Below are 16,257 nucleotides of genomic sequence, written 5' to 3'. Positions count from 1 at the left end.
AGACATAAGGATGTAAACGTCACATACATCCAATCACTCACCAATTCTTACTCAGACACACTCGGCTTTACAACCATATTGAACATCTTGAACTCAGTAATATAAAATAATAATTAAGGAATGACGATTTTGAGCACAATCAGGACAAATGAATAAGAAAGAAAATAAATAAAATAAGTATGAAAATAAAAAATAATATATTTATAAGTGTATTTATGTGTTTCATACCTAATATGTTTGATTACAAGAAAAAAAGATAATGCACATAAGTTATTGATCTATCGAGAAAACCTGTTTGAAGATTTAATATATCGAAACACACACTCAAAAAGATCTAAATTAACATCATCAGACAAATCGCCACTACCTTTTATTAAAATTATATTCAGGTAGTTAGAACATAGATCCCGCAACATTGCTATATTTATATCTGGACAAATCATATTCTACCAAGAAGAAGAGTAATCCGATAGTTCGTGTAACTGACGCAATGAATTGAATAGTGCTCAGTGCTTTAAATACGGTTACATGGGCAGAAATCGCAAAACCTATTTAATGTAAGATTATATTTGTACAAATGGTCATTAAGGGCACTAAGCCCTAAGCGTAATCTATTATGAATCTTTTTCTCATTACCATGCCCACGTGAATATATTTTTTTACTAAACGAATTAGGATTCTTCTTTAAGGTAGTTCGGGGGTTTAAATTTTTGCGCCGTCTGCGCAGGAAGTTGCGCAATGATATCGTAAGTCATGCTATTGTCGTAATTTGCAATAACAATAAAATTTAATTATTAAAATAATCTATTTTATTTAAAAACATTGAGGAAGAGTTGAATAATTGAAAACTGCAATTTCATAACTTTGTAAAGTTTATTGTAGCTTTAGAAGGAAACTACGGCCCCTAACAACGGTAACGGGTCTGTAGATAGCTCAGGAGAAATTGTGTATTTAGTTTATTTAGACATTCTTGTTGGTAAAAATACTATTGAATTTGAAAAGAGAACATTCCCATAGTGATTTATCACCAGTTATTGTCATACCTTACTTTATAAAAAAAATGACCCTTTATCACTAGATAATTATAGACCTATAATTACTCTTTTAAACTATGATGCAAAATTACTTGCTTATGCCTTAGCACAATGATTAAACCCCTTCTACCAAAGATCATACATACTGACCAAAAAGGATATGTCAAAAATAGGTATATTGGTTTTAACATTCGGCAAATACAAGATGTCATAGACTACTCTGAAACTTTTAAAATAGATGGGGCAATTTTATTCTTCGATTTTACAAAGCATTTGACTCATTAGAATGGGACTTCATGTTTGAAACTTTAAAGAAATTTGGCTTTAAAAAAAATTTCAGAAGGTGGGTACAGACAATGTTCTCTGATATTTAAGGATGCATTATAAATAATGGATGAGTTTCTACTCGTTTCAGGGCATCTCGTGGAATCCGACAAGGATGTACGTTATCATCGTTACTATTTGTTGTAGCTGTAGAAGTTATGGCAATTAAGATAAGGGAAAATAAAAAATTAAAAGGACTAGAAATAAAACTAGACAGTAAAAGCAATACTCTGCCAATTAGCTGCTGATACTACTCTATTTCTTCAATCAAAAAAGACGTCTCTCTAGCAATTAATTTAATAGAATTATTTGATACTTTCTCAGGTTTAAAATTCAATAAAAAAACAACTGAAGGGATATGGCTAGGCCAATTGAAACATTGTCGGGAAAAATTTGAAGACATAAATTGGTGTACTGCACCTATCAAATTTTATTTCAACAAATTAGGAAAAAATCTTCCTGTATTTAAAATGAATTTGAAGAATATAAACAACATTGATAAAAATAAGTTACAATATTTACCAGCCTTTTATAAACAACTAATTAATGATTGGATAAGTGTAAAAGGAGGTTATACAAAGTATTCCAAAAGTGTTTTTTGAAATTAATAAACAAGTTCTGTGGGGAAACGATAATATCAGGTTTAGCACAAAATGCTTAAATTTTGAAAGTTGGATAAAAAGTGACATTATCAGTATAAATGATATAATTGATGAAGAGGGTAAAATCTCTGAAACTATCATCTTATCTAAACTAAAATATAAACAAAAATGGATAAAGCAAATATATATGTTAAAAAAAGCAATACCAATTAATTAGAAAACAACTCTTAGTACTGAAAATTCTATTAAAATTAAGGTTGATGTCGTAAATGACTTAAAAATTATGTACAAGACAAAAAACTCCTTTAATGATCACAAAAGAACTCTATAAAATCTTCACACTAAAAGAAAGTTGTAATAAACCAAATGGTTTTCTAAGACTATGAACACTTTTTTGTCAATTGCTCATTTAATACTGACTTTCTGAATATAGATTGAAATTAACGAAATCTCTTGGTATTGACAAAGACATTATAATCCATGAAAATTTGGTAACAGGGTACAAAACAAAATTGAAGACGCAGCATACTTTGATATTAATTACTTATTAACACTGATATCTTTTTCAATATACAAAGCACATCATGTCTCAGAAAAGAAGACAAAAAAAGTAAACATTTTAAAAAATTTCAGAAAGAAATTTCAGAAATTATTGAAATAAACAATTTTGATAACAAAAATAATAGTAAGATAATTCTAAAAACAAATAGATTCATTGGAAAGTATCAAATGAATCAGAATTAAATCAATGTCAGATGTTTTGAAACAATACTTCTATAGTAAGTACAGAACATTGAATGCAAAAATTGTTAATTGTGCACAGCCAAATATGGTCATGTTTATTAACAGGTTCAACCATGCATGTGTCCAAGATATGTTAGTAAGCATGTTCAACCATGCATGAGTCACGACATGTAAAATACTGGTTTTTTTTTTAGATTTTAAAATATGTATTCACAAATTTAATCCTGTTTATGATAATAATATTTAGATAAAACATCCGATAGAGCACATGTGGTTACTGAAGCAGCACTGTGCCATTTACTTTATAACCGTTTGATTTTATACAATTTGCAGTTATTACATGGAACCCGAATCACATCGCTAACGGACTTGATTCCGGAAAACTAAGTGATATATATAAAAAAAAAACAAAGATCTGTATGTGTATTCACAATGATTTATTAAATACATTTGTGGAATGAATTATATTATAGATACTAATATTATGAATAAGTTTATGAATACTGTAATGCAGATAAAAAATTATAGATAACGATCTTCCTTTTGGTAGCTTATGAAGCAGTTTCACCCTTGTCTTACACTAGAAAAAGGTCCTTCATATATGCGAAAGATGGATGTAAACATAACATGAAAGGGGGAACAACTGTAAAGTAAGTATTTTAAATAGTCTGCTAATGAATCTAGTGAAATAACTACAACTGTTCAAAGAGCGATTCATGACCCATAAAAAGTCATTTGCAAGCGTAGAATTAGCGAAAATGATTTCACAGCAAAATCCATGAACATCAAAACAATGACCCCCACCCCCCTTGAGTCTGAAATATACATGTAACCATAGCTCATGGTACTTCACTCCTTATAATTTATTTGATAATTTGTGGACCTTGGTGTTCAGGTGTGTTTACATCTCCACAGGGGAAGGACACATTTGGGTTTCGAGAAAAGGTCATGACAGTAGCAGGTTTTTTTGCAACATTTTCATTTTTTCTTGTTGCAAACCTGGAATATTCGAATGCGGGTGATTTTGCGGGTGAATCATTTCACAAAACTACCGTTCCTATCTGATGGTCTGGATGGAGGGTCCTTTATTTCTTTCTTCTCTAATTTTTAATATCATTTTTCTCTATTCTTTATTTTGTTTTTCCCATTTTCTTTATTTCTTTTAATTTAACACCCCATTATTCTTCATTGTTTTGTCTATTTGTCTATTTTCTTTATTTATTGTGCACATTACATGCATTATTCTCTATTCTTTAAAACTCATCCAGATTCTCCTATTTAATCCTGAAGAATCTTTATGAAGGAAAAACAAAACTGTTTTACTTCAAAGCAGGAAGACCTGTCTAGTCATAAAGTTATAGCTTATTAGGCCTCTTTTCGTGATATTGCAGTTGTCTGGTCAGTATTGGGTTATAATCCTGGGAAACAAGTATAAATTGTTTATTATGATTAGTCGTTTAAAACTAGACAAATATCTAGCGGTATAGAATATTATAATGTAGGTTGAAGTTTCATATTAAACAATAGATTTAAAACAATTTACTATTTGATTGAAATTGTATTCATTTTACAGAATTGATTATAATTAAAAAAAGTTATACATGTGCCAGTATGTGTTTTACTAGCACAATACACTTTTCATGGACAGAATTAATTAATTCAGATCAGGCTATGCTCAAACAATTAAGATTGACAAATAGTTCTCATACAATAAACCCAGTCAATAAAGGCCATTATATAGATTCATAAAAATGTTGAAAATATATACAAACATACATCATTGGAATTGCAAGTTTGTGCTATTTCTACATTTAAATGCATATATCATCTGACATACAATGTTTTTTGAGGTCCTTCCCCCTAGGACATGGTCCAGCGACTTTGAATTGATTAACAATTTTCAATGTTAAGTTTTCTGCTCAAGTAAGTTTGATATGATCTACTGGTGATAATTCAATGATATTTTGTATGAAGAAGTATTACTATCAGTTCACATAAGTTTGATGGCTATTTCGAGGCCATGCCCCCTAGGTCATGGCCCAAGGACTTTGAATTAATTAGCAATTTTAAGTTTTTCTGCTTAAGTAAGTGTGATAAGAACTACTTGTGATAGATCAATGATATTTTGTATCAGGCTGCATTACTATCAGTACATATCAGTTTGACGACTATTTTGAGACTCTGTCCCCAATGACATGGTCCACTGACTTTGAATTAATTATCAATTTTCAATGTTTAAAGTTTTTCTGCTTAAGTTACTGTAAATTCAGAAATTATTGCGTGCATTTATTATTGCGATTTTTGAAGAATTAACATAAATGCGTGTTTAACTATTGCGGTTTTAGGAAAAGTTACATACAGATATATGTATTTGAGATCAGAATGCGATTTCTTACTATTGCGATACTCCAGTAGTCGCATTATTTGCGTTAATAAAAATCTCGCAATAATTTCTGAATGTACAGTATACATTTATTGATAGGAACTACTTCCCAGCAAACACAAAAACATCTTTAAAATGTTTTTAAAATGTTGTGTCTAATGTCATGAAAATATCACAAAAAAACGTCAGAAAAACATTAAATGTATGGTAGAATATATATCGCTAAAACGTTTTCTAATATATTTTCTAAAATATTTGCATAATATAATTAAAATGTTGTAAAGAAATATCATGATAATGTGAAAAACAATGGCGTATAAAACATTTTGATAATCTTTTAAAAAATATTTTCTAGAAATATTTTCTGAACGTTTGAAAAACATCATGAACCTCAAATAATGTTATAAAAATGTTTTTTGGATGTTTTCTTGCAAGTGAGACTGTGCTTAAAAAATGTTTTCAAAATGTTTTAAGAAGATGTTTTTGGTTGATATCTAGATCATATCAATATAAAAATTTCTGTACTTTTGATTGAGTTTCCTGCTTTTTTAAATAACAAATCATTAGTTAAATTAATTTATACACAGTGATTAATTCTATATACAAACAAGAAAAATCAGTTGGTTTGCTAAGCATATGAAATTCAATTCAAAGTCTCTAAAAACAAGAAGTATCTACAAATTTGGACACATCCAAAATGGCAGACACATCTCATCATGATCAAGCCACTTACCAAATATGAAGTCATTCTGTTCATCAGCATTACTAATTAAAGTAATGAAAAATTTGAGAACATTCAACATTTTGAAATACAATGTATAAGCAAACAGGAAACAGGTGCCAGATACAAAAATGTTCTCACATCACAGTTCATCACTATCAAGCAGCTCATTAAATATGAACTCATCTTTATCAGCAGTTTTGGGAAAAACAGTGATGAAAATATTTGTTGGACAAAATCCGACAAATATAGGTGGACAGACGACAGACAGTGCAAGAAAGCCCACATTCCAACCACAATGGTATAATGTTTAGTTTTTTAATCCACAACTTTTATTACCTATCTTATACACATCATGCATATGTCAACCTGAACATGCCATTGGACATTAAGCAAACATTATACACATTTTTAAGTTCAAGTTACATTGACTAAAACTTGTGTCCCAAATTCAGATTTTTCAATACAACTTCTCTTTCGAAACTAAAACACTACACTTCTAATAGGGTTACATCTTAAGTCAATAATCATTGATAATTGGCTGAAGAGATGAGAACAAAACACCATTTTACATCAACTATTTGATTTATTTAAGAATACATTGAAAAAGTCAATCAATTGTCTTATTCAAAATCACTTGGAATGTCTTGTAGTGTCTTATATCTTTTTCTTGCTGTGCCATGCTTCTGAAAAAAAAATTAATCTTACATTCGTATATAAACTTCTTGCACATTCCTTTATTATAGAACGATTCACGTTGCCTGAAGAATATACATCACCTCCCCTTTAAAGTTTTGAAACAAATAACGATGATAGTCTGTCGGAAGGGGACGATAAATGGCTGACCGTGTTAAGAGAGAGCAATGTGCCACGCTGAACTTCATTTAGTTATTAAAAAAAAAACATATAAAAAACTTTAGACTAGATATGTGTCCAGTCAAGAGTCTTATTTCATTAAAGTATACTTGTTGACTGTTGTCTATCATATTTTTTTTCTTTTATTGTTTTGTATAAATCAGGCTGTTGTTTTTCTTGTTTTTTTTTAGTTTTCATTAAATGCATTGTATCATGTAGGGGCCTTTAAAAGCCCTGCTACATAATGTCATTAAACATCTTATTGTCCTTTTTAAGTGTTAAACTCTGTAGAGTGACATAGTTTATAACTTGTCATTTGTATCTAAGGGCATATGATACAGTCCTAGAAGTATACTATAGGCACATAATAACTTATCGAAGTGTTACGCATTGTTTTCGCAATGAGGATAATAATATAACTTAACTTCCGAGAAACACACAGATGTCATTAAATGAATTGTTTATATATGTATTTGAAATACTTCAAAGGAAAGCATATTTGTTGTTTATGAAAGCACACTGTTGGACTAAAAGATTGATTTAAATAAACAACTTGTTTCTATTTTGTCACAAAAAAAATAATTTATTCAAATATCCAGATATCTTTTCTGTATCATATGCCCTTAATCTTGAATGTAATGCATTGTTTATGCTAAATATTTGAATTAAATATGGAATAACAGTAATTCTGTATGAAAATCTTACTTCAAAAAAAAATTCTCATGAAAGGTTGTAGACATTCCAAAGAACCTGCGCCACTTCCAAATTGTAAACCTGCATATTGAACTTGTCCTTTGTGGCTTTTCTTTTAGCTCCTGTTAAAAAATAAAAGATACATTGTATGTACATTGTGTGTATGAAGCAATAAATATAATTTTAAGCAACAGTTTATATTATTTTGCTTGTACTGAAGTCTTACATAGTCTTTGTAATGTTCATTAAGCTGTTAAGGGAAATTTAATTTACTGTTTTGGAAATACATACATACACTGATTTTACTAGAAAAAAAAATCTCCATATTCAAATGGTGCTTATATTAGTGTTATTGTAACTTGTTTGTGTGCTTCGGAAACAAGGTAATGAGTCATGCTTGTTGCAATAGTTGTTGTTGGTTTAAGTCTGTCAAATTTCTTTTTCATAATGTGTATTTAATGTAGGCAGTTAGTTGTTTTGTTTCAATTGTGTTGAGAAAAATTTAACATTTGTATGTCAAAGTGGACTATATGGCATTGGTTTTCTCAGTTTTGAAAGCCGTACAGTGACCTATAATTTCTTTTATCCAAGTCATTTAAATTCTGGTGGATAGCTGTCTCATACACCTTATCGCTATTTCAGTATTTGGAAATCTGTCCCGCTTGAACTTTTTACGTCAGCATACGTCATACAATAATACACCTTATCACTTTTCCATTGTGGCATCAGATATTTTTTATGATGACGTCAAAATTTTACGGGAACTCATGACAGTTGTGTGATGTACAGTAATAGCGGACAAATAGCAATAAGGTGTATTACTTTCAATTGTGGTGTCAAATATTATTATATGATGGCAACTTTTTAAGGGAACTTTTGTGATGTCCATGGCCAGTAATGGTGGACAAATAGCAATAAGGTGTATTGGCAATCAAACACACAAGCCACATATCCTGATATTTTTTTTATATTAATGAACAAATTCATAATATGCTTGAACAGTGGATTTAGGGGCCCCGACCCCCCTTATGGAGCTACTTATAAGATAAATGTATAGACTATTTACAAGTTTCACTCCAAACGTTTGCTTGCCTTGGGCAGGGGCCCCACTTTTTTCAAAACATTGATCCGCACCTCCAGAAACAGATGTAATTTGGTTCCGATTATAATTGAACACACACAATGAATGCACAAGTTTCATCTTAACAGATTAATCATTCTTACCAAGTGAGTATATATCGCGTAACAAACAATTTTCTTGGCTCTCTTTGTTGATATCCTGTCATCGTTTCGAAATTCAAATTTCAAAATCATATCCGGTGATAAAACAAAAGTCGATTCCGGAAAAGGTCGGTTTTCCGTAAGGCATATAAACGATACGAAAATTGAACTTAGTACAGTTACAGTTTTCATTTCTTAATTTCTAAAATATACACGAACGAAATGAATAAACATTAAAGAAAGGTGATTGTTTATTAATACATTATTGCTTAATTTAATGTTGACTCTTTTGAATTTTAATATAAGAAGGAATAAAATCTGACTTCAAGGATCTTCAAGATATCAATTAATGATTTCAACCATAGTATCTTGCTTGTCATGATATTGATGAAATGTAGTACTATATCTTATCCTAAAAAAAAAACGAGCTAATTCCACAATACGTTGTTTGTGTGGTTTTGAATAAAGTTTAAATAAAATGTTATTTTTATATCCGTAAGATGTTGAATAAAATATCAGTGAAGACTATTAAGTAATGTGTATGTCAGAATATTTTATAGAAAACATTTAGCTGATATTTTTCAGATGTTTTATGTAAAATATATTAATTTTACGTTATAAAACATTTTATGCAAATAGCAAAACTATATTTTCTGTAAAACATTTTTTTGTAGAATGTTTTTTTGATATTTGGAAAATATTTACTTTAAATGTTGTTAAAATATAAAATACCAATTGAAGAAAATATTATTTTTTTATATTATAAAATATCTACGGGATATTTTAGAACAATGTTTGAGAACATGAATAAAAGATATTAGCAAATAATATTTTGTTAATGTTGTAAAAACATTTTACTTAAATGTTAGAAATAAAACATTTCAAAAACAATAAAATAAACATTTTTTTTATGTTTAAATGATATCTTATTGAAATATTTTGTGAGAGACGTCCATATGACATTTAAAAAATGTTTTTAAAATGTTGTGTGTTTGCTGGGTTACAATAAACAACGATATTTTCTGTAAAGTTACATTACTGTCTGTACATCTCAGTTTGTCAACCATTTTCAGGCCCTGCCCACTAGATCATGGTCCAGTGACTGAATTAATAAGCAATGCTGCTGTCCATCAGATTGACTTTTTCTGAATTTTATGCCGATAGGCGAGACATATCTTTGTGTAAAAAGTTTTATTTTTAAGTTTAATATGACATGTCCACTAAAATATCTATCAATTGGACTTTAATATCTCATCGAGTGGACCTAAATATCTGCAATTTCCTCTTAAATGCAAGAAGTGTTAAAGAGTTTCATTTTTTTACCAGTTTACTTTACATATCCACCAGAGATCAAAGAACAATGATTTTATGCACTACAAGTTACCCTTAGGCCTTCAACAATTAGCAATGTCCATATTGTAAAGTCAACTAATTAAACAAGGCATGTGCATGACACAATGTTAGGCATTTAAGAAAATTAAACAAATGGCATGAAATCTCATTTGAAAAGCTTCACTCTGTGGAATTTTAGGAAAATCCAGCTACTACATTGTTTATGTTGTGAAAAAGCATTTTAGGAAATTTAGCGATTCTGCCAGCTATATGATTTATGAATGAAGTAGTTACGTCTGTTTGTTATTCTATAATTATTACATAAGTTGCTATGAATTACCGTGATTTTCCACTGAAATAAAAACCGCTAATTTCACATGTAAAATGAACACGGTTATTTCACTCCTCTGACGTCATACAACAAAAGGCAAAATGACAAAGTCAAGACGTTGTCGATGACGTCACACCAAAGCAAATTGTGAATGCGTAGAAAAAGATATAGTCACTTACAGTTTCTACTGTAATTCTATTAAAAAGCCCATTGTAATAAAAAGAATAACAAATCAAAGAATCCAAATATTGAAAAATATTCAACGAGTGACCGAACAACACATTAATTGAGGAATGCGCATAGCGCATGAGTTAATTATCAGTGTTGTGCAGTCACGAGTATAGAAAAATATATAATACTCCTTCGTACAACTCATTACAAAAAATGTACGTAAGAGTATTATATATTTTTCTATAATCGTGACTGAACAACACTGATAATTAACTCATGCGCTACGCGCATTCGTCAATCAATGTGTTGTTCGGTCACTCGTTGAATATTATTCTATATTTGAATTCTTTGAATACTTATTCTTTCCATTACATTGACAATGAGATTTTTAATGGAAATAAAATAGAGAATGCAAGGGACTATATCGTTTTCTACGCATTCACAATTTGTTTTGATGTTTTGATGTCATCGACAACCTCTTGACAACATCGGTTTTTATTTTACTGGGAAATTACGGTAATCCATTGCAAACCATGTAATAATTATGGAATAGACATTTCTTTGAATCAATTTTGGCAGCAAAAATTTACTAGTGAATCAAAAATTCACATTTATATACAAGTATACTCTTTTGGAGAATTTAACATCTGAGATATTACTGATGTACATATTTCTAGGGCAAAGGTTTTTAAGACTTAAAATTGTGGTACTTCATATCTATAAATGAGAAATGTCTATCATTCAATTCTTCCTGAAAATATGACTTGTAGAGAAAAGGGAATAATTGTTCCTCTCTATCTTAACAAAAGAAGCTGAAAATGATTTTTTTCTAGAGTTAATAATTTTTTTAAATGGCCGGTACATGTAACGGGTAATCCCCAATTTTTTTTCTATATTTTGTCGATAAACATATTGTTGGGATCAACTGTGCAAAGTTTAAGAAACATCTATCGATTTTATTTACACCCCTATATCATTTTGGGGGCATGATAACTATTTTTCAATCTTTGCATTTTCAACACTGATGCAACCATCACTCCGTGCAAGACCAGCTATGTTTGTTAATGTGCTCAAAAGAGAAATGAAATGAATGAAGACTGCCACCACAGATTATGGCAATCAATTGTGAAATCACTAAAATTAATAATTAAAAAGTAAGTTAAGTCCTATGGCAGCTGCATATAGGAGACATGTGAATTAAGACAAATTACAACTGTAAAATGGTTTTGTCCATGCTTTACCATGCAAACTATAAAAACTTTATTTTATATGTTTTGTGGAAGGCTCGTTGGGGATTGGAAGGGGAGGTGTCTTTTTTGAAATGAGTTGTACGGAGGAGTCTGTGGAATTTGTAACTTTTTCAAGTTTGATGATATATAAGTGACTTGTCAAAACATTTAGATAAAATATTTTATTTCGTTGTTGATTATATAAAAAGATATAGTTCCTTTCATTTTCAACTTTTATTTCATTAATTCCATTATTGAACTTTGCTTCAATTGTTTCTTTATTGATTGCATTTGTTTGCCATATGTAGAGCTTATTCTCTTTTAGTGAGTCACGACAAGAGTTCTAGCTGCTAATTATTTTTGATTTTTTGGTCAAATGAAAACTTCTCGATTTTTTTCGTTATTGTAATACTGTAATTGTAATTATTGTCAGACAAAAATAAAATTAGTTGCTGCCTTATCATCAGGTATTAAGGCATATTTGTATTTATGTTTTTGATATTGCATCTTCTCCTATGTACAGAGAGTCTTTGGTTTTCTGTTTCCATATATTTAGTTATCAGTATATTGCTTTATACATCAGTCAAATGTATACACCATTTATTTCTTACATACCTTAAAAAGATGATATATTTGGACATCTATTAATCACATTATCAAACACAGGCAATATCCGTAAAACAAAATACACATGATAAACTCTCAAAAAAAACTACTATGCACACGTCTTTCAAACCTTAGTGCACAGTATGAGTTCAGGTAATCTTCGTTTTCATGTTGTAAAGAACAGTATGAATTATAATATTCTTCTTCAAACAAGTGGATGTTTGACAATGATTGTGCAATGTTCTGATATCTGTGCTCTCTATTTGTAGTTCGCTGAAATCTGTACTGCAAATTGTCATTTTCTAGCATACCAGAACTCGTTCTCCTTATATCCTGCATATGATCATCAAGTATTTCACTGTAATGATTACTTTCATTGTAATGTCCTTGGACACTGCGTGTTTCGATCATGTCATCATGATTGCTTCGGTTGTGTCTATGCTTCAAGTACCTCCAAAGAGGGAGATATGTTAAAACCAGCAATAGTACACAAATAAATGAGACAGTGATGGTAACCACTACAATAAATAAATTCCTGTAAAAATACAAAAGCAATTAAACTTCATTTTTCAATCAACGGTTTGTTTTTATTTTCAAATGGGAGGTAAAGGTCTGTGTAATTTAAATTACAAAAATGTATGTATTTTCGTTAGGATAAATGTGTTGTTATTATGAATGTCCATTTTGCTTCGGTTTTAAGATGAATTTCCTTTTAAAAACCGGATTGAATCAGATCAAGTACAGCAGATTAATGAGTGTCATCTTACTGGGTACCTGTTGTGTTGCTTTTGCTTTTGATTTAGTGTGTTTCACTTTCTATTAATCCAAAAAACCATTTGAGTTTCACTACAAAAAGAAATTACGGGGGTCAATATTTCAGGAATCTTTCTGGAATATACTTGTTACATTGTATTTATCTGTATACTTAAGATGGTTGTTAATTTCAATGCAGTCGTTGAAAAACTTAATATAACAACCCATCACACAATGTGGACAATAAGCAGACGATGATGGTGAACTATCTGTCACTACACAATATTTCATTGTTTGCATTTTTTTTAGATATCGGTTTTGTTTGTAAATTGCTGTTTCATAAAAAAAAGTGAACTTGAGCAAAACAATGCATCTTCTTAAAGAAAAGGCAACTTATATGGGGTTTTTTTTGTTAGTTGTTTTGTTTCCGTCTTAGATTTCATTTTGTTTTATAACGTCAAAGTTTGTATACATATACTTTAAACTGACCAAATGTTTGCTTTTGGTCGTACCTCATGATGAGTTTTGTTATTAAAGTTCTCACAGAAATTATAGGAATTTGTTTAATTCATTTGCTGTTTTAGCGATGAAATAATGATATCAGTATTAACAGTTATTGTTTATACAAAAAGAATTGTACTGATGGTATATCTGACACCTTTTTAAACAAAATATATGTTGTCTGCTTTGATTTCTAGGTTTGCTGTCACACTTATATTTACCACACATCTACTTTTTATTCTGTTTTTCTAGCAAACAAGAGGCAATAGTAGTATGACTGGCTGTTCATGTCAAAATAGCGATGTTTTCGTCCAGTTGTTTTTTCCATCTCTATATATATATACTTGTTGAAAGCATATTAATACTTTGAACAAGTATCCATATTCTGTCAACAAGTACCCAGATGCTTCGCACAAGTTTCTCATGGGAATTTTACTAATGATAAATGGCCGGAAAATTAATTTGGTCATTTTTGTTATAAATACTAGTTTGTAGTTGTTAATCCTTGTCTTGAAAAATAAATTCCTCTGAAAATGAAACTTAAGAATAGGGAAAGATGCATTTTTTTTTGTTTTTTTTTTTTCTGCTTCTTTTGCGCATGTTAAAAAGACAAGTCAGCCAGTGTGAGTACAAAAGCTATTGTATGCAGACTGTTGGTTGCACTATGAATCAAACGATCTCTTAACATTTCTGATTGATTGATTAATCGGTTTATCAAGTGCAAATTAACTAGTAAGAACTTCTTAATAGTACTTTCTTCATTAAGATGTTCTTTAACAAAGGATAATCAGAAATTTAGATCGAAATATAAAATCACAAATATAATACCTATTCATATAATTTGATGATGTGCTGTTTGCAATTAATTTTTTCCTAATGTTAATGCATGAAGTGTTGTCTTTACATTCACATATGCCGGATTTCGTGATACACAATGCTCCATCGATGCATACACAGGTTTTTGAGCAGTTATAATTGTTATTGTAGTCATAATACCCTAGGTGGCATTCTGCAATTTCAATGAATAAAGTTTAAATAAAACCAAAAACAATGAAAAGGACAAATTAAATTCAATGAATAGTAAACACTACAAACTAAGTTATTATGTTATTATGATTATGTTTTTTTTACGCTTTAGAGTGAAAAAAAGCTGTACATTTGTTACACCACTATGTTAACACCAATAAAATTGCATTGATTAAAGACAAAAAACAAGAATATATACGTACTATTATGCTATTCCTAACTACATCCTTTTTTTTGTCTTGATTTATTGATAATTAGGAAATCCATTTGTACCAAATTATTTGTTAAAAATACAAATGGGCAATGCGAGAACTATGGTTTTACAAACGGTGATTTTAAGGATTTATAAACCACCGAACCATCAAACAATAGAACAGGAGGAAAAGGCAAAATTGATACAACCAGTTTCGAAACTCTCAATCAATCGCTTATTTGGCAAAAATATTTAGTGGGTATTTTTTATGTGCGACATTACATTTTGGTACATGTTCCATATTACTAATATTTCAATATTTTGAAAACAAACAGTGACCCCCAAACCATCCTGCCGGTCATTAGCAGGATCACACAGAGCATCATGTGCAAAGAACTATTCTTTATTACAGTTAATTCCAAATGTTCCAGATACATACTGTAAATTCAGAAATTATTGTGGTGTTTGAAGACAGGACCAAAACGAGCGATTAGTTATTGCAATTAAAGAAAGATCTGCATATAGATGTATGTACTGGATATGATAATGCAAGTTTCTCTAAATGCGGTACTCACTTCGTCGCATGATTTAGATTAATAAAAACATTGCAATTATTTCTGAATTTACAGTACATGCTTCACCAGAAATAAATCATGATTTCTTATAGGTTTTGTGTTGCAGTATATGTGTATGTATATATTTGTCGAACTACCACAGTCATTATAGACGTCCGTATATGTACTTTATTTAAACACCTATGTAAACTGTTATATATTTACTAGTTAAATAAAAAGGCTTATTGTGAAAACTGAACCACACAAATTAATTATCTCCGAACCATCCTGCAGGACATACACAATCTCCAGTTACAGAAAAAAGTTAAATCACAAAACTACTGAACTCCGAGGAAAATTCAAAACGGAATGTTCCTAATCAAATGGCAAAATCAAAAGCACAATCACATCAAACGAATGGACAACAACTGTCATATTCCTGACTTTGTACAGGCATTTTCTTATGTAGAAAAAGGTGGATTGGTACAGTAGAAGTTGATGTAATGAGCTCGTTAGTTTTCAATGTGCAAGTTTTTGAAAATGTATACTTACCACTGGTAATCGTTTATACCATAAAACAAGTACACACGAACTCATGAAACTATCAACACAATTAAATGAGTTAACTGTAAAATAATGAAACTCTTCAAATTTAGTCATCGAAAGAGATGTTGTAGTCTAATTTACGAACACAATGATGATGCTTATACAAATTATGTACAATGCATAGTATGTGAATCATTAAATTTGTAGTGTATTATACTATTAATCTTTAATGCATTTTGTTTATATACCATTTGAGCACTGTGTACCTGTAAACCCTCACAAAGACATAGCGTTTACATTTTCCACAGTGTAGTCCATCAACAAGGTTTACATCCATGAATGTTGTCTTTGACGTTGAATGTCTTATCCCCAAGTGCAATTTATTTTTTTCATTGATTTCAATATTGCACTTTCGATCGAACTTGAGATAAAGGATAC

General features: G+C 30.0%; 1 long non-coding RNA gene across 1 annotated transcript; it reads right to left on the bottom strand.

The window, feature by feature from the left end:
- Positions 1-6,374: 6,374 nt before the first annotated feature.
- LOC127711232 (uncharacterized) lies at positions 6,375-9,062 on the bottom strand. Its single transcript, XR_007986605.1, has 3 exons — positions 8,581-9,062; positions 7,369-7,478; positions 6,375-6,494 (listed from the first exon to the last, which is right to left on the bottom strand). It is a non-coding gene; the product is annotated as an uncharacterized LOC127711232 (long non-coding RNA).
- Between the last annotated feature and the right edge of the window lie 7,195 nt (positions 9,063-16,257).

The sequence above is a fragment of the Mytilus californianus genome, unplaced genomic scaffold (assembly GCF_021869535.1).
Source record: "Mytilus californianus isolate M0D057914Y unplaced genomic scaffold, xbMytCali1.0.p SCAF_8, whole genome shotgun sequence".
NCBI lineage: Eukaryota > Metazoa > Mollusca > Bivalvia > Mytilida > Mytilidae > Mytilus > Mytilus californianus.
The sequence above is the reverse complement of the archived record's forward strand: the minus strand, read 5'-3'. Positions and strand labels throughout refer to the sequence as shown.